The following is a 20379-nucleotide window of genomic DNA, read 5'->3' as shown; positions in this document are numbered from 1 at the left end:
AGTAAGATTAACCATATTTCTGTGCCCAAACCAATGCATAATGCATCATACATCATGACAATGTATGCATCCACATAAATTCAGCAGAGTAAGTTGGGTGATCTTGTTCTGGTTAGGTCACAAATTGTCCAAGTGGCATTACCAATTATAGCACTTTGAACAACTCTGACAACAAGGATTTGTTACCAGACATGGAAGAATTAATTTTATACCCAACCAAAATGAGGGGTCCAATAAGAATGTTTTTTTTATTTAAGAACCCCTCAAATTCCTCACTTTCTCACTCAAACAGATTCTGCTTCTGGTACACAATGAGAGCAACAACATGAGCTGCTCAAAGAGGTTTAGAATTATCAAATACCCTATTGTCTGCCATTGGCACACTTTCCTCAAACAATCAAGTTGGCAGTCTCCATACATTACTCAACCTGTCTGCTGCCACCAATGCTCTAAAGCTGCCATCTTAGGATGTTAAAGTAGCACAGTGCCTGTCAATTCCCAGAGTATTATTCAACCATGTCAGGTTCTTGGAGGCACAAGTGCTTGCTCTTCACTCTTGTTGCTTTCATTGTTCTCTCAGAAGCATCAAGGTTGCCTAAGGACTGTTGGCAACAGATGCTGCCCAAGAAGCTACCAACTCCTTCCTCATCTCCCTCCAAAGGCACGAATTCGGGGACTAAATCTTCCTCCAAGTCGTTGGAAGCTCATAGAAAACTCCCCTCATCAGATGGAAAAGTCTAGCCACAGTGCTATGGAAGAACTTTAGTTTCAATTCTATCTCTAGGTAACTGCCAGAAACGCAATCCGCAATGCTGCACCGATCAGAGGGAACCATGCACCGCTTTGAAATCAGTTATCAAATTGGAGATATGCTGGTCTGATGAGGTGCTTATGAACAAAATTATATCTATGTAGATTTCTTTTGACTTAGTCTGCGGTACAGTATGTTGTAAAGATCAGAGAGTAGATTAATTTTTGGACAGGATGAATTAGCAATCATAATTTTGGGACGGTAGGATAATGCCTATGTATCTCTCTTAAATATTGTTGATCTTTGTACTTCTTCCTCGTAACGACTTGTGTAATCGGTATCTAATTTCCTCTCGAAATGACTTACTCAAACTCACATATTGCTTCCTTCACTTTCTTGGTAAAAACATCTTTATGAGCTAAACATTTGCTTGTATATATAAATTTCAGTTATTCAACTTGGGGCAAAAACTAAAAACACATATGAATTCTTTACTTGGTTGGTTTGAGGTGCTGAATTGAAAATAACAGTAAATGAATTGAAACTTCTGAGGATGGGCAAAGTTAGAAACCAATTCTAGGCTAGTGTTATGAATTAATTATGCAAGACCTACTGTTGGAATAATTGCCCATATTAATGCTCACCAATATTACCGTTAGACCAAGGTTCTCAACTGTGCCACTACATTGGAATTGGAACAGTCTTCTTGGGACTGCATACTAAGAGAGTTTTGCATATGATGAATAAGAGCAAACAACTCTCTTTCAAGTGGACGTAGGCTACATCAAGTGGCTGAACCACTATAACTCTTATGTCTCTTTCTCCTTATTTTTCCTTGTTTATTTCTGTACCTACCGAACTTTGCCTTTCGATATTGTGGTGCTCTTTGAAGAGGTTAAAGATGCACACAGTTCTTGAGGTTAAGTTCTTCCAACTGCTATCATTACTGAACAGAGTTCTTGAGGTTTATTTTGTCACTTGAGACAACTTCCACTCTAATCATCTATAGCTGGTTAGATTAATTATAATCAGGTAGGAAAATACAGCGACACGAGAGAAGTGTACCGCCCTGGACAAAACAAGAAATTGCTTCAACTTGTGGACCATCCTCACTTTGACAAGCCATCAGGAAAGAATGCACTTATTGACACTCAATGGTGAAAGCAAAACTCACTACTAATCATTTTTTGGTGGTATCAAATACAACTTGCGGCAGTGATGAAAAACAGTTCAGATACTTCAAGTGTTACGCCAGGCTGACTGTCCAAACAACAAATGAAACACAAAAGAATCCATGGCTCAAATCTGACAGACTGATCTTTGATCAATTGCTACTAAAGTGACATTCAATCTTCAATATTAATCATCTAAAGCTGGTTAAACTAATTATAATCAGGTAAATAAGGGCACAAGAGAGGATATATTGAAAACTATTTTCTTTTTTTCAATATCTTGAACACCCGTATTTTAGTCTGTTTGAGTCCATGAGACATAAATTACAAACAACACACAGAACATAGAAGAATCCGTGATCCAAATTTAAGAGACTAATCTTCCAGCGACGGATACTAACCAGACATTCTTTAACATTAATACATGCAAATATACGCAAACAATATCAAATGCAACTTCTGAACAGAATCTTGGTAAAATTTCATTTAACAAGAAAATAAGAAATAAGATGAACCTTTGCAGCTTCACACAAGAACGGGTTCTTCTTGGGGAAATCTGGGTAAACTCCATCTTAAGTTCTTGGACTTGATTCTACAAAATATATAACAAGAAAAATATATGGTAATGAAATAAAATTCAATGAATATTTGTACCGAAAAGAAATCAATGCATATATTATGACTGTCGAAACTAGTTAGATAGGAAAAACTTGGTACTAGTATTACAGTTTAAATTATGCAAGTCTTGTGCAAAGATAAAAGAAATTACCTTCTTGCATGCAGAAGAACTAGTCTAGGGCTTGGTTTTGTTTACTTCATAGCCTCACATATATGAATCTTTCATGAAACAAATCCTAGACTACTTCTTCAAGTCTAGACCAATGTAGATTCATATATGTGAGGCTATGAAGTAAACAAAACCAAGGTGGAACCAGTTCCAGTTTGCCAGCCAAGGTAAGATTTTGAAGGTGAGGATGGAGGTGAAGGTAGCGCATTGATTCGAAGAAATTCCTCTTCATCAGATACTATTAAAGACAAGAAGCTGAGGAGCTTCATCTTCTGAATTGAGACACGTAGATCTGTTTCGTCTCTTTCTTTCACATTTGTAATCCCGATCCTAGTAAGTTGGGTCATATTCCTGACAAGTCTAACAATGTTACCTTCTGATTCAACACATGCCAAAACTTGTAATTTCTTCAACTTACAAACATTTGATGGTGCTTTTGTCTCATTAATATATCTGAAGCCCCTATGTACTCCAGTGTAACGATACATAATTAGATGGCGTAGGTTAATCAACTTGGAAATTCCTCTTGGAAGTGCCTCTATGTTTGTATCCTTAATGTCCAAGGTTTGAAGATTGCGGAGCCTTCCTATGGATTTGGGAAGCTCCTTAATTGGAGTTCTCCTCAAATTTAAATATCTTAAGTTGAATAAGTACACTGCTTCATCTGGCAATTTTGTAATTGGGACTTTCTCCAAATCTAGAACCCTCAACAATTTGAGTCCAGAAAGAAATGCCTTCGAGAAAGACAATGAGAATGTGCCAGTGAGAAAGAAAAAGAAAGTACGAAGCTTTGACATGCCTGTGAGTGATATAATTTATCCTTCTGTTTTTTGAATTGGCAAACGACGGGCTCCAATTTCTTCCCTTCTTTCCCATCATACACAACAGAAAAGTTCACTTTTTTTGATGTTGAGAGAGCAAGCTCCCGCATAAGATCATGCATCTTGCATGCTTTTGGCCTTCCATTTTCATTCCTCCTTACAACTTGTAGCATGTTTCGAAAAATAAGTTCCATAAGATAGCTCTCTGCAACTGCTTCTGGTGTAACCCCTCTGACATGTTCAACAAATCCTTAAGCTATCCACAGTTTAATGAGCCTATTTTTCCCCATCAAGTAATCCTCTGGGAAAAGGGAACAATATAGAAAACAATGCATCAACTGGTATGACAAATCATTGAAACTAAGCAACAAGATGCACTTCACAGATTCAAGCAAAGGATTGTTAGTTAGATGCCAGTTTAAGCTGTCGTAGACTTTACTCCATTCTGCAGGTGACTTCTTGGAGGACATAAGACCACCTAATGCAACAATTGCCAGAGGTAGGCCTTGACACTTACCCACAAGTTCCTTAGCTGATGATTGAAGAACTGGTGGGCAACTCTGGTGGGCAACATTTATTATGGTAACTTGAGAATGCTTTCTTGCTGAACAGCTCCTCGGCCTCATTATTTTCCAAGTGCGGAATACGGTAAACATTACTTTCAAATCCAAAAGAATAGAATGCTATGTCTACTCTTCGAGTTGTAAGTATGATGCGGCTTCCAATCTGTTTATCTTGAAATGATATCCTGAAGTCTCTCTAAAGGTGCACATCCCACACATCATCCAATACAACTAGGTACCTTTTGGACTCCAAATAGCTCACCATCATCTCTAGCAATTCTCTATAACTCATTGCATTCTGTTGGAATTTAGGGGAAACAAAGTGATTTTATTAGATTAGAGGAGAATAGTACATAGCTTAGTGTAGGCTAATTGGCCTCCTTAGCTTATTTTGGTTTATTGGCCACTGTACTTGATTTAGATTAGTTTGGGCTATTTGACCCTTACACTTTGATGGGTGAGCTTATTGACTCATCAACATAGTTTAATTTGGGTAGCTCTTGGCTCCCTTTATAGTTTGGGAGTTTGCTTCTTTAGACTCCCACATGGATTGGGAGTTGATTGGTTCACTCCACATTTCATTGTGATTGCATGCCTATTTATAGGCATCTTTGCCTACATCACCAAGTATGTGGCTTTTACTAGAAACTTCTATATTTTACAATATTTATTTTTGTGGCTATTGTTTAGCCATGATGCAACATGATGTTCTTGTTCTAGAAAGTTCTTCCAACTTCAACTCTCTTTACTCAACAAGTGTGGCTTTCTAGAATAATCTTCATAGTTGCATGTAGTTGTTGACTTCCCACCAAGCTTCTAGAATAGTTTAGGCTCTTCTCAAAACTTCTAGATTTTTCCACACATTTCTTTAGCACAAATGTGCATTAATTTCAACACTCCTCCTTAATGCATATTTGTGTTTCTCCAAGCATGCTCCTTCTGAAGCTGGTATTGATGAAGCTCTTGTTGATGATGCAGCTTCGTGCTCTTGTGGCACATTCTTTGCTCATAGTTACCTTGATAGTTCTTTGCAAGCAATATTTTTCTCTTCTCAACGCCCAATTTTTAGTTTCAACATTTGGGTTTTTTTTTTTTTTTTGCACACCCCACATGGAGGAAAGTTTTTCCTCTCATGTCATCTCTCTTTTATTTTCACTATCTCCTCCTCTAGAACTTTCTCTAGACCTCCTTCTCCTTCTCTAGATTTCTTGAAACTTTGAATTCAATATTGATAGCACGTACCTTGCTTCCTTAGAATCGGCCCATGCGCCCATAGTTGATCGAACACGGCGCTCGAGTCGGCCCTTATGCCCAAAGCGATCGAACTAGTGACAGGACCCGCCCCGAAATTCCTCGGAACCCGAGACGAATCCTGTGGAAATTCTGGCATCACACCAATGCCGGGCCCACTTACTAAAACCCGAGACTTTCTGCCGAAATTTCGGTAGAGTCTCCCTTGTAAATTTGACTTTTCCCAAAATTTCAACCTGAAAATTTAAACACAATTTATAACCCAACTGGCAGCATGCACAAGTTATCAAGATGCAAACACAAAATAGGCCTCCAGCCTTCAAATAATTCAAAACGGAACCAGCAATGCTCTTAATTCGAACAGTACACAAACCAAACAATTAATGGTCTCAAACAACTTTACAATTAACATCGAAAGCATCAAACATGATTCAAATTCAATAACCACATCAGAATCCAATCACATACACAGAATCGATCAAACCTTTTAAACACAATAATATTTCGCGGCTGCACCTAGGTGAGGCCCCAGCCTGCCTACGTACCCTTGGACAAGGGATCAAGCCACACGTAGTTCTCATCCCAACGGTCACAACTCCGATAATAAAGAATTATTTAAATCAGGACCAATGATACATTTCAGATTTATCACAACTCAAATTCTGACAAAATACAATGAACACATTCTCAATCTTTCTTTATATCAGTTCAAACCCCACGACCATACCCTATCCAAGGCGTATGGTGCCAAACAACACTGCCCAAATCCAGGGCTTATACGTTCATACATGTACAGGGTACTCACAAAACTCACGAATCTCAAATCCAGAATCAAAAGCACATATACCAAATGTAACATGTATGCCTAAATATGAGTATATATGTATATATAATAATACCCACCTCTCATCATCATCATGTACCAGGGGAAAACAATCCAACAGGGGATCGTTTGACTAGTCCACATTTAACAGCCCTCAAACGACATGTGGCTAGGGACGAGCCGTCCAACTGGGGGACTAACTCTCAGCAAGCACGTACGGACGAAGAATCAAGACCCGTACGTCTGTAAACAGTCCTACGCGCGCAGACTACCCAATCAAGGGTCTACAACAACATCCCGTCAAGGATGCCCCAGGTTCCGTCATATCCAGACCATATCCATCATATCCATGTATTAGTATCCAAGGGGAGGTACATGTGATGTTGCACATCATGTACTGGGGAAAACAATCCAACCGGGGATCGTCTGACTAGTCCACATTTAACAGCCCTCAAACGACATGTGGCTAGGGACGAGCCGTCCAACTGGGGGACTAACTCTCAGCCAGCACGTACGGACGAAGAATCAAGACCCGTACGTCTGTAAACAGTCCTACGAGCGCAGACTACCCTGTTAAGGGTCCTTGAACCCCTGATCAAGGGCGTCCGAGTGCCAACATATTCAAACCATATTCACAATTTTTCCGGCGTCCCACAATTCCAGGATCCGTGACCAAGAAAGCCCACACGCCCGAAACACGGCACGTGTGTAAATAGTAACCAGGGAAGGTACGTATGATGGTGGAGTTCGTAACCCTTTTAATCATATTTTAAAATGATATTTCCTTCCTTAATTCAATTTTTCCCAAGGCATCGTATTAAGAAGACATCCGAAGGGCCTGGACAAACTCCAACGGGCCTGGGCAAAATAAATCATCTGAAAGGCTTGGACAAACTCCGACGGGCCTAGGCAAAATAAATCAATCTCCGAAGGGCCTGGACAAACTCCGACGGGCCTAGGCAAGATAAATCAATCTCCGAAGGGCCTGGGCAAACTCCGACGGGCCTGGGCAAAATGAACTCTCAAACATAAAACCCATAACCGGGGAGGTACCTAAGGTAGTGCTAATAGCATTCAAATTAACATTCTAAGTACCCCACACAAAATCAACAAGGATAGTACTTTCTCAAATATTATATAAAACTTCAAGAAACTCGAATATTAACAATAATAGGATTAGTCACAGATTAACAATCTACTTATAAATATAAATATAAATCTCATAACAAACCATTAAAACAATATGCATAAACTTTCCATCACAAAATCCTAAAAATAATCTCTTAGACCCACATACTCAACATAAATCAAATGACGGTCAAGACCCGTCCGAAATGGTCGTTCTAGTACTCTTCAAAGAGTAAACTACCTCGGAAGACTTACGGTCAACCGAGGGTCAAACCTTCCAATTTGGTCAACCGGGCCCGCGGGCCCCACGACCTCCGTTTTACGATCCAAACATTCCTATGGATTCGTCAAGGTTTAGGAAACATGTCTTACAAGTTTGGTCCAGATCGAACGGTCTGATCGCTCACGATCGCACGATCGGACGATTATCGTAAAACACAAACTTCAAGTTATTGAATCGGAACATCTGGGGCTCCGATTCACGATCCGTCGAATCCTACACGATCCTAGGAATACCTAGATCAACATATATTAATTTGGAAGTGATCCAACGGTTCTAACATATCGAACCCGGATAACACACGATATGTAAAATCCGTTCGGGGTTCAAACGTTATCCGAATTGAGATCCGCGAATTCCTACGCGCTCGTGACTACTAGGAGATCACATTGGGACAAAATGCCCCTCTGATATAGTGCCCACGAGCCGCCACACGCGCTGGCAGCGTGTGGGTGTCCAAAGCGATATCGCATCGCCGGAAAATCTCAGAATCTCGGGCCAAGACTCGACGGCGGGGATGTGCCGGTCATTTTGGGTCCCGTACCGGCCGGACTAGAGTTGTCTTCCCTGATCCTCCCATCCCCAGGTCGGTTTGCAGTGTGTGAACGTAGAGTGACGAAGGAGAGAAGAAAGAAGAAGAGAAAGATTGACAAAACTTCTCTGCTATACGTGTAGCAGAGGAATGTTCATACCAATTTCTTCTTACAACCTCACACACTTGGTGTGTGAGGAATATATCCGTTAGGCACAGTAGCGGGATCCCTTACATCACAAGGTGATCTCAGCCATTCACTTAGACAACCAGTAGGATGCTTACACTTGGCTTACAAAATGAAATAAAAGAGAAAACTGTTTTTAACTAACTAATGAGTCAGCTTAAGAATTTATAATTCAACAAGATGACTGTTTGGTGTTTCTCTTGATTCATCAGCCACCCTGTCAATAATTGCTTCTTGCCTTCAATCTCGACAAGTTCATCTTCCTGGATGAAAAGAGAAGACTCCGCTTGGTTCTGCACCCATTTGTGAATATGATCGGAAGTACTTGTTGTTGGATAGCGATTTCCTGTTTTAATACAGGTCGGTTTTTGGCCTATTTTTGGGAGGTTTTTTAGTTTCCTATTCCTTGTATGATTGTGCTAAAGGCCTATACATATAAATAGGTACTTTAGACTAGGGTTTAAGAAGAGGTTCAAGATATACAAACCTAGGGTGAGAGAAAAAGAGATCTAGAGAGAGAGAGAGAGAGAGAGAGAGAGAGAGAGAGAGATCAAAGGGAGTTCTTTATTGTAACCAAAGGGATTTTTCTCATACTAGTGAATTTTCTCGGGGATCACCGGAGAGGACGTAGGCACGATGCCGAACCTCTATAAATTCTTGTGTGTGTTTAATTTTGTGGTTTCGTGTGCGATTTATCTTTGTGTAGCTTGTGTTGTGATTGTTGCGTAGTCCATCAACGACAAGGTCTTGGAAGTGTTTTCGCACAACAAGTGGTATCAGAGCCGCGGTTGCGGCGGGCGTTGGTTTATGCCCAAGTGCTCTTATAACTTTAAGAGCGGCGGTGTGTTGAAGATGGGAGGCGACAAGGACGAAGAATGTTCCAGTACTAAGTCACAACGGGTATCAAGCACAAAGGTGGAGTTAAAGCCGTTCACTGGCATGGAAAACTTCACGCTTTGGCAAAGAAGAATGAAGCATGTTCTTAAGCATCAGGGTCTCAGCAAAGTTTTGGAAGGCAAGGAAAAGAAGCCGGTAACCATGACAGATGCAGAGTGGGATGACCTAGACGAGCTTGCTAGAGGATCCATCGAACAACATCTAACCGATGAGGTGTTGTGTAATGTGATGGAAGACACCGCAAAGCAAACATGGGAAAAGCTAGAAGAGATGTTTGCATCAAAATTATTGTCCAACAAGCTTTTCTTGAAGGAAGAGCTTCACTCTCTTAAGATGGAGGAGGGCGCAAGCATGATGGAGCACGTGAGCGCCTTTAATAGGTGTATTGCTGCCTTGTAGAGAATGGATGAGGTTTATAAGTCGGAAGACAAGGCCGTGATGTTGTTGACATCCCTGCCACCGTCTTATAAACACTTTCGCACGACGCTTATGTTCGGGAAGGGAACCTTGAAGTATGAAGAAGTCATGCAAGACATCCTGACGCATGACAGAATGGTTCAACGTTTCGATGGAGTCTTTCAAGGTGAAGGTCTTATGGTCAAGTCCGGAGAGAGAGGTAGATTGAGCAAGCGTGAGGGCAAGAAGAGCAATAAGGGAAGGTCAAAATCCAAGGCGAAAGATGGTTGTTTTGAGTGTGGGTCAAAGGATCATTGGAAGAAGAATTGCCCTACATGGCTAGAGAAGAGAAACAAAGGGAAGAAGCCGGATGAAGCCGGGGTCGCGGAAGAGAGCGACGGTGAGCTTTTACTTACTAATAGCATTGTTAATACTGATGCCCTTGCTATTACTTCCAGGGTTTCTGCTTTTGATTGGATTTTGGATTTCGGGTGCTCGTATCACATGTGTTCAAACAAGTCTTGGTTTGACACATATGAGATGGACAGGGGCGGCGAAGTTATGATGGGGGACGGCTCAATTTGTAGAGTCGAAGGAACAGGTACAATCAAGGTGAAGATGCATGACGGTGTGGTTAGAACATTGGGTATGGTTAGGTACATACCTAAGCTAAAGAAGAATCTCATCTCCCTGGGTACTTTTGACAAGAATGGTTATTCGTACAAGTGTATGGGAGGAAAGCTCATAGTTTTGAAGGGTTCACTCGTGATTATGAAAGGGGATATTCAACCTAACTGCCTGTATCAACTATGTGGTACAACAGTGACCTGTGGAGTAGCTATATCTACCAAGAAGAACTCAGAAGATGATACTCAGCTTTGGCATTTGAGGCTAGGGCACATGAGTGAGCCAGCCATGCAAAAGTTTCACAAACGGAAGCTTCTAAAGGGCGTGCACAATTGCAAACTTGAGTTCTGCAAGTATTGTACCATGGGGAAGCAGTCGAAAGTGACATTCAAGCTACAAGACAAGGAAAAGATGAGCACGGGAGTGCTTGACTATATTCACTCGGATGTGTGGGGGCCCGCGCCAGTTAAGTCATTGGGTGGAGCTTGCTACTATGTTACTTTCTTGGATGATTTTTCTAGGAAGGTTTGGGTCTATTTCATGAAGGAGAAATCCGAGGTCTTCACAAAATTCAAGGTGTGAAAGGCAGAAGTAGAGAACCTAACAGGACGGAAGATCAAGGTCCTTAGGAGTGACAATGGGGAGGAATATAAAGATAGCAAATTTATGGAGTTTTGCAAGAGCGAAGGTATCAAGAGGCATTTTACTGTGAAGAAGATGCCCCAACAGAATGGAGCCGCAGAGAGGATGAACAGAACTCTCATGGAGCGTGAGAGGTGCATGAGGATTCATGTAGGCTTGCCCGAGGCATTTTGGGTTGAGGCGGTTAACCACGCTTCCTATTTGGTTAACCGGTCACCATCAAAGTATCTTGATTTCAAGTGTGCGGAAGAGGTATGGTCTAACAAGTCTATTGAGTATTATATTTTGAAAGTATTTGGATGCAGTGCCTATGCTCTTATACCTAGTGGTGAGAGAACCAAGTTGAAGCCAAAGTCTCTTGAATGCATATTCCTCGGGTTTGAGAATGGTGTGAAGGGTTTCAAGTTATGGGATCCAGTGAACCGGAAGAAGATACTCAGTAGAGACGTTGTTTTTTACGAGAAGACTATGCCTATGATTAAAGTCAAGAAACCAGAGGTGAAGGAGAATGTTGTTGGGATAGAAACAACTGTTACAGAATCATCTAGTAGTGTGTTCGGGGGTACTTCGAGTTTGCAGCCAATTGGAGACGTCCATGAAGCAGCGGAGTCCGACACTAAGATGGAGGAATTTGGGCAACAACAACATACTCAAGATGAAGAAGAAGAAGAGGCTCAAGATTAGGTGGAGCTGCCATCCATAGCAAGGTCCAAGCCTAAGAGAACCATCAAACCTCCTCAACGATTTGGATGGGAGACAAATGCAGTTCACTATGCTCTAAACATAAGTAAAGGAGACCCAACTACGTTCCAAGAAGCAGTTGAGAGTGCGGAGCGGGAAAGTTGGATGAGTGCTATGATGGATGAGATGGAATCTTTACACCGGAACTCCGTTTGGGAGTTGGTCCCTAAACCCAAAGACAGAAAAGTGATTGTCTGCAAGTGGGTGTTTAGGGAGAAGGAAAGAATATGTGAGAAGGAGCCAACTAGATTCAAAGCTCGTCTAGTGGCTAAGGGATACTTACAGAAGGAAGGAATTGATTATGATGAGATTTTTTCCCCGGCTGTAAAGCATACTTCTATACGGTTATTGCTCTCCATAGCGGCACAGTGGGACATGGAGGTGGAGCAAATGGATGTGAAGACAACTTTTCTCTATGGAGACTTAGAGGAAGATATCTACATGAGTCAACCTTAAGGGTTCGTTGAAGCAAGTAAGGGAAATCTGGTTTGCAGGTTGAAGAAGTCTTTGTATGGGCTCAAGCAATCTCCAAGACAGTGGTATAAGTGCTTTGACACTTATATGCTGCGGATTGGGTATAGAAGATGTGAATCAGATTGCTGTGTGTATTTTCATGTGTTCAAGGATGGGAAGATCATTTTGTTACTACTTTATGTGGATGATATGCTGATTGCATGTCAAGATGTGTCAAAGGTTCAAGAGTTGAAGATCCAACTTGGGAAGGAGTTTGACATGAAGGATCTTGTACCCGCACAAAAGATCCTAGGAATGGAAATAAGGAGAGATCGAGATGAGGGCAAGTTGTGGCTGTCACAAAGCAAGTACATAGTTAAGGTACTTGAAAGATTCAATATGTTGGATTGCAAGCCCGTGTCTACTCCTTTGGCGGAGCACTTTAGGCTAAGTGCCCAAGAGAGTCCTTCTAGTGATAAAGAGAAGGATGAGATGAGTAAGGTTCCGTATGCAAGCGCAGTAGGGTGTCTCATGTACGCAATGGTTTGCACACGCCTCGACTTGGCTCAAGCTGTGAGTGTAGTTTCAAGATACATGGAAAATCCGGGCAAACAACACTGGAATGCGGTGAAGTGGATTTTCAGGTATTTGAAGGGTACCAAGAGGTTTGGGATTGTTTGAAAGACAACAAAGAAAGGCATGTGTGTTGGGATATGTGGATCAGATTATGCGGGAGACTTAGACAAGAGAAGGTCCACCACGGGGTATGTTTTCGTTTGTGGTGGAGGACTGATTAGTTGGAGAGCGGTGCTACAATCAGTCACTGCATTGTCTACTACTGAAGCGGAGTATATGGCGCTAACGGAGGCTTCTAAGGAAGCATTATGGTTGCAAAGATTGGCACAAGAGTTCGGAATAGCTCAAGACCTGGTGGTGATTAAGTGTGACAGTCAGAGTGCTATATGTTTGGCCAAGAACCAAGTGTATCATGGAAGATCCAAAAATATTCATGTACAGTACCATCGGATAAGGGATTGGGTGAACGATGGGGACATTGCAATAGAGAAGGTTCATACAGATGAGAACGCTTCAGATTGCTTGACCAAGCCAGTTACAGCTGAGAAGTTCAGACATTGTTTGAGCTTGCTCAATCTTGTTACATGCTGAAGATTGAGGTGGAGCTCTTGGGAGTTACTAGAACGATTTCCAAGAGGTTTGAAGATGTTCTAGGGACCAATGTTTTTCACAAAGGTGTTTAGGCTCGCCAAGGTGGAGATTGTTGGAGTTGGCTCGACTAAACGAAGGAAAGAAGGAAGCAGCCCAGCATGTAGGCGCTCGAGCTGCAGAGGCATGTTGGCGCAGGCACTCGAGCGAATCGCGATTTCCTGTTTTAATACAGGTCGATTTTTGGCCTATTTTTGGGAGGTTTTTTAGTTTCCTATTCCTTGAGTAGAAAATAAGATGCAGAAAATTTCTTATATTGATTCATCTCCAATGGGAGGTATTTATAGCTATACAAAAAGTAGAGATGCAGCTGTACTAACACTAACACAACTGTAAAGATAGCAGCTGTACTAGCACTAACATAGCTGTACAAACAGCTATACTAACACTCACTAACACAACTGTACAAACACAGCTGTACTAACACTACACATTCTAACACTCCCCCTCAAGTTGGTGCATGGATATCGCACATGCCCAATTTGTCTAGTGAAGAGTAGAGTTCTCTGCTAGAAATAGCATGAGTCATCATATCTGCAAGTTGGTCTTCACTCTTTATATACGGTACTCGAATGACCTTTTTTTCCAAGTAGTCGCTGATAAAGTGTCTGTCAATATCAATATGCTTTGTTCTATCATGATGTATTGGATTATTTGCTATCTCAATGGCAGCTGTATTGTCACAATACAGAACCATAGGCTTCTTAGGTTCAAACCCGAGTTCCCTCATTAGAATCTTTAACCAAAGAAGCTCAGTTATGCCATGACTGAGTGCTCTATACTCTGCTTCAGCGCTAGATCTTGACACAACCCCCTGTTTTTTACTCCTCCAAGTTACAAGATTACCACCGACAAAAGATACATAACCTGAAGTTGATTTTCTATCAAGTTTTGAGCCTGCAAAGTCAGAGTCAGTGTAACTTTCCACATCTAAATGCCCATGTTTTGAAAACAATATACCCTTGCCTGGAGTATACTTTAAGTACCTGAGAATTCGATCCACTGCACCTTGGTGTGCTTCACTTGGATTATGCATGAACTGGCTGACAACACTAACGGCATAAGACAGGTCAAGTCTTGTATGAGCCAGATAAATCAGCTTTCCAACCAACCTCTGATACCTCTCTTTGTTAGTAGGTATCTGATCTGGATAAATTGACAATCCATGGTTAACCTCCATTGGAGTATTAATAGGTTCACACGCCAATTTTCCAGTCTGTGCTAGTAAATCAAGAACATATTTTCGCTGAGATAAGAAGATGCCTTTCTTAGAACGTGCAACTTCAATTCCTAGAAAATACTTGAGAGATCCCAGATTTTTCATTTCAAACTCTTTGGCCAAGTAACTTTGAAGATTCTCAATCTCCTGTTCATCATTACCTGTAACCACCATGTCATCCACATAAACAATTAGTAAAGTAATCTTGCTGCCAACATGTTTAAGAAATAGTGTGTGATCAGCTTGAGACTGTTTAAAGCCATAGTTTCTCATGGAATGACTGAACCGGCCAAACCAGGCCCTAGGTGATTGTTTAAGACCATATAAAGCCTTCCTTAACCTGCAAACCTTTCCCCCTTTAGGTGTAAACCCTGGAGGAGGGTCCATGTAAACCTCTTCTTGTAGATCTCCATGTAGAAAGGCATTCTTGACGTCAAACTGTTTTAGTGGCCAATCTAAGTTGGCAGCCAACGAGAGAAGAACTCTGATTGTACTCATCTTGGAAATAGGAGCAAATGTCTCCTGATAATCGATCCCATAAGTCTGGGTATAGCCCTTTGCCACAAGTCGGGCTTTATACCTCTCTATCGAACCATCTGAATTTTGCTTCACTGTGAACACCCACTTGCACCCCACAGTTTTCTTGTCTCTTGGTAACTCAATCATCTCCCATGTAGAGTTTTTCTGAAGAGCCTTCATTTCTTCTACCATAGCAGATTTCCATTTAGGATCATCAAGGGCTTCTTGAAACTTATTAGGAATAGACACATAAGACAATTGTTGTGTAAAAGTCAAATGAGACTTGGAAAGACTGTGGTATGAAATATAGTTGGAAATGGGATACTTAACATTGTTGGATGAAGGGAAACCCAATTTTTCAGGAGGGTGACGATCACGTGCAGGATATCTTCTCCCATGGTCCTCATCATGTGGAACCAAGGGAGTTTCTAATGGAGCTAAATGATCATATTCAGATAATGAGTCAATATCAGAAGAAAGGGATAAGATAGGGATAGAAGTATGTACCTGAAGATCAGTCCCAGAAGAATCAGTCGATTGGTTGGTAGGATCATAGAGAGGAGGATCCAGAGAAGGAGGTGGCTGTTTCTTTTTTCATCTTTCAAATGTTTTCAAAGTAACAGGTTCATGTTCAGCTAATATCTCCCCCTCACCTTGAGTAGGGAGAACTTTAATTTCAGGTTCAAACCACAACTTCTCCTCATCCGTACTTCTAATCTCCCCCTGAAGAGGGGAAGTTGTGACTCCCCCTGAGAAATATGATTCCTGTTCACAAAATTCAACATCCATAGACACATATGTCTTACCCGAAGGAGGATGAAAACACTTATATCCCTTTTGAGATGGGGGGTATCCGAGAAAGATACACTTAAGGGCACGTGGATCTAATTTGTCCCTGTGAAGAGAATGAACATGGACATAGCAAAGACAACCAAAGATTTTTGGAGGCAAATTAAGTAATGAAGGGATTGAGTGGAAGTGAGACAATACTTTGATGGGTGTTTGATAATCAAGCATACGAGTAGGCATTCTGTTAATGAGGAACGCAGCAGTCATGACAGCATCAGCCCAGAACTGTTTCGGAACTTGCATAGTAAAGCATAAGGACCGAGCCACATCGAGAAGATGGTGGTTCTTACGCTCTGCTATACCGTTCTGTTGGGGTGTGTAAGCCGTAGTTGTCTGGTGGATAATGCCATGCTGCTGGAAGAACTCAGTAAGAGAAAGATTGACAAACTCACGTCCATTATCAGAATGAAAAACCTGAATTTGGACATGAAACTGAGTATTGATTAGTTGATGGAATTTAGGAATAATAATACTAACTTCACTTTTAGATGTCATCAAATAAATCCAACACACTCGAGTGCAATCATCAATGAAAGATATAAAGTATCGACAACCTGAAGAAGTAGGAGTAGAAAATGGTCCCCACACATCAGTATGAATACGAGAAAAAGGAGTAGTACTTTTATTAAAGCTTGGTGGAAATGAGACCCGATGATTTTTCGCATAAATGCAATGTTCACATCGAAGACTAGAAACTGAAACATTAGCAAATAGATGCGGAAATAAGCGTTCTAGATAGATAAAAGAGGGATGTCCTAAACGGCGATGCCATAGCAGAATTTTTTTTCGATCTAAAACTGGATTTCCAGTCACCTGAAAACCACGACCATATTGAATTTGAGATTGCCCTGCCCCCTCCAAGTAGTAGAGACCCCCTATCTCCTTACCAGTACCAATCGTCATCTCCGTGAGACGATCCTGAAAGATACAATGAGTAGAAAAAAAGGTTACTGAGCAATTTAAACTGTTGGTAATTTGACTGATAGAGAGAAGACTATTAGAGAGGTTAGGAACATGCAAAACAGAAGATAAAGGTAAAGTAGACGAAAGTGATAGGGAACCAGCCCCTTGAACTGGAGTGAGAGTTCCATTTGCAACCTGAACTGAATGACGAGATGGACAGGAAACAGAGGTTAACTGAGATGAGTCACTAGTCATATGATCGGTTGCCCCTGAATCAATTATCCATGGATTTTTAGAAGAAATAAATGACACTTCATTCTTACCTTTACCGAAATAAACCTGAGATGGTTGTGGTGTGTCAGTAGAGACTGAGTTAGCCTGGGAGGACTTTTTTCCCTTGCGTTCAGCCTATTTCAACTTGAACCATTCTGGATATCCTACAATTTTCCAGCAAGTTTCCTTCTCATGACCCTTACGATCGCAATGAGAACATTTTCTCTCTGAAAATGTTGAAGAAGTCTGAGGTGTTGTAGAAGTAGTAGTTTGCCAAGGTTGAGCCCTATGAACTGCCAAGGCTGAAGCTTCTGGGCTTCCTTCGGTAGCCATGGTGACCTGGCGCTGTGCTTCTCTACGAACCATAGAATAAGCTTCATCAATATCAGGGAGAGGTGATGTGGCCAGAATACGTCCACATACTTGATCAAGATTATGATCAAGTCCAGCAAGAAATGTATAGACACGTTCTTCAGAGATACGTTTCTTCAATTTGGCAAAGTCCAATGGATTCTCCAAGTCATTTGGACGACGAAAGTCAAGCTCCATAAAGGTGGAATTGAGTTCCGTGAAATAGATGGTCAATGGTCGGCCATCTTGACGCATCTGGAAGGATTTCTTCATCAACTCGTAGACTTGGGAAGCATCAGAAGCATCATGATACGTTTTCTTGACGGTATCCCAAACATCTTTAGCGGTCTCACAATGAATAAAATTCATCATGAGGGCAGGGGCCATAGAATTGATGAGCCATGACTTCACTAGTGCATTTTCGGCCATCCACTTCTCAAATTTAGGATCTGAATCATTTGGTGCAATCCTAGTCCCAGAGATGTAACCATATTTTTCACGGGCAGCAATATGCATCTCAAGAACTTTGGACCAAAGACGGTAATTGGTGCCATTGAGCTTTACCCCAATTGAGGAAGGTGTATCTTGGTGAAAATTCATCACTGGGGCAGATGTTTCAGCACCAGGAGAATCTGAATTTTCTGATTTTTCAGCCATAATAGCAGCGGAAATTTGTGTTTATGGTAGAGATAAATAAAAAAGGAAATTTCTGATGTAGAAGTTCAGTCTAGCTGCAACTACAGAGCATACTCAGAGATTTCAGTAAGAAATGAAAGAGAGAACACCAAGGTCAGTATACCCTTGGTGAAAAAGATAGAGATCTGTGGTAACACAGAAATAGGAAGGAATAAGAAAGTAAGAGAGCAAATTAGTATGCTCTGATACCAAGTAGAAAATAAGATGCAGAAAATTTCTTATATTGATTCATCTCCAATGGCAGGTATTTATAGCTATACAAAGAGTAGAGATGCAGCTGTACTAACACTAACACAACTGTAAAGATAGCAGCTGTACTAGCACTAACATAGCTGTACAAACAGCTATACTAACACTCACTAACACAGCTGTACAAACACAGCTGTACTAACACTACACATTCTAACACCTTGTATGATTGTGCTAAAGGCCTATACATATAAATAGGTACTTTAGACTAGGGTTTAAGAAGAGGTTCAAGATATACAAACCTAGGGTGAGAGAAAAAGAGATCTAGAGAGAGAGAGAGAGAGAGAGAGATCAAAGGGAGTTCTTTATTGTAACCAAAGGATTTTTCTCATACTAGTGAATTTTCTCGGGGATCACCGGAGAGGACGTAGGCACGACGCCGAACCTCTATAAATTCTTGTGTGTGTTTACTTTTGTGGTTTCGTATGTGATTTATCTTTGTGTAGCTTGTGTTGTGATTGTTGCGTAGTCCATCAACGACAAGGTCTTGGAAGTGTTTTGGCACAACACTTGTTCCTTCTACAGAACCAACACCGTATCTCTGATTTCTCTCTGGAATTTTTGTAATCATTCTGGTGATTTTCTGTATCCTCTTGGCGATTTGGTGCTTATACCAGAGATTCTTTGGAATGTGGATGGTTTTGTGAAGCCACCTTGTGAATCGATCCCTACTTTGCTGCTCATACATGTGATACAAGAATTCGTCAATGATATCTTCAACATCATAGGTTAAGTCTCTGATGCTTGCAACCCACGCTTTCTCTCCTTCCATCTGTGATATCTTGCCCTCAACATCCTCTAGGAAAGATTTCATGCTTAGAAGCTCCTGCTTAATCTCATCAACTTCATCACAAACACCCGCCATGGTGGATGCTTCTTTCTCAAGAATGGCCACAATTTTTCCGATCAAGAGGTCTGTTGCAACTGAGGCCATATTGGCTTTCTAGCCTTGTATCTAATTTATGTCCTATACCACTCTCTGTATAGAAGAGAGGCAGATTCAACAAGAAGTAACAGCAAAATTTCGAAACCAAGTGTAAACAAGAAATGTCCCAAAAGCAAAACCAATACTTATTCAGATATACATTTTTTTCCTCAGAGAAATTCTAGAGTAATTGTGGTGATAACAGAGAATACATAAAGTGTGGAAAACTAGCCAACTGCAATTTCTTTTTTCGCCAGAAAAATGGTAGAGCGATAACAGTGAATAAGGGGAGTTAATACATACCAACCAAGTCTTGGATAGAGCATATGCGAAATGAAAGCTACAAATAACTTCAATGATTCACTTCAATTCGATGAATTATCCTCCAAAAAGCTAATGGGGGCCCTGCCTGCACTGCTCTCTCTGTGATTGATCTCTGAAATAAAATGATAAAGTTTAAGGAAGAAAATAGAGACTGGCACTTCTATTAAAATGTACTTGTGCTTTGGTAACGTGCAATTTCGTGGACCTTGATACTCAGTCAAAGAAAACGCGTAAAGATGCTATTGGTCCCTCTTTTATTTCAACCAAGACGAAGACTTTTTTGCTAACCAACCAACGCTAGCTTTTGCAACCCATCTTCCACTCTTCACAATAACCGAGAGATATTGTCTATTTTCAATTAGGAGCATTTTTTGCACAGCACTTTAACCCAAGGTGTATGCTCACCAGCCTTCTTAATACTTCACACATATTCATAACTAGTATAATCATAGTTACACAAATCAAAGTAAAAAGTTAATCATGGTTATGCCTATAGACATGTGTCAATTATTGAGAATGGTGATGAGCATACACCTTGGGTTTAAATAAAAACTTTTGTAATCTCTAAATCACCATGGTGCTGCCTTCATTTTCTTAGTAAATACTGAAGGAAGTTGAGGTTCCACCCCAAAACCAATTGGCCATGGGGGGAGTAGCCCAACTCCTTATAAACTCAAGCCTAACACGTGGACAACACATATTGGGTGGCATGGGAGCACGTGTGGCCGTTGAGCCCAACACGTGAAGCCTTGCTCTGGGGGGAGTAGCCCAACTCCTTATAAACCCTTGCTAGGTT

At 41.1% G+C, this 20379-nt stretch overlaps 1 pseudogene; it reads right to left on the bottom strand.

Annotated features, from left to right (window-relative positions):
* Window positions 1-2777: 2777 nt before the first annotated feature.
* On the bottom strand, window positions 2778-19268 carry LOC110769040 (disease resistance protein RPM1-like; annotated as a pseudogene).
* Between the last annotated feature and the right edge of the window lie 1111 nt (window positions 19269-20379).

The sequence above is a fragment of the Prunus avium genome, chromosome 8 (assembly GCF_965620075.1).
Source record: "Prunus avium chromosome 8, drPruAviu1.hap1.1, whole genome shotgun sequence".
NCBI lineage: Eukaryota > Viridiplantae > Streptophyta > Magnoliopsida > Rosales > Rosaceae > Prunus > Prunus avium.
The sequence above is the reverse complement of the archived record's forward strand: the minus strand, read 5'-3'. Positions and strand labels throughout refer to the sequence as shown.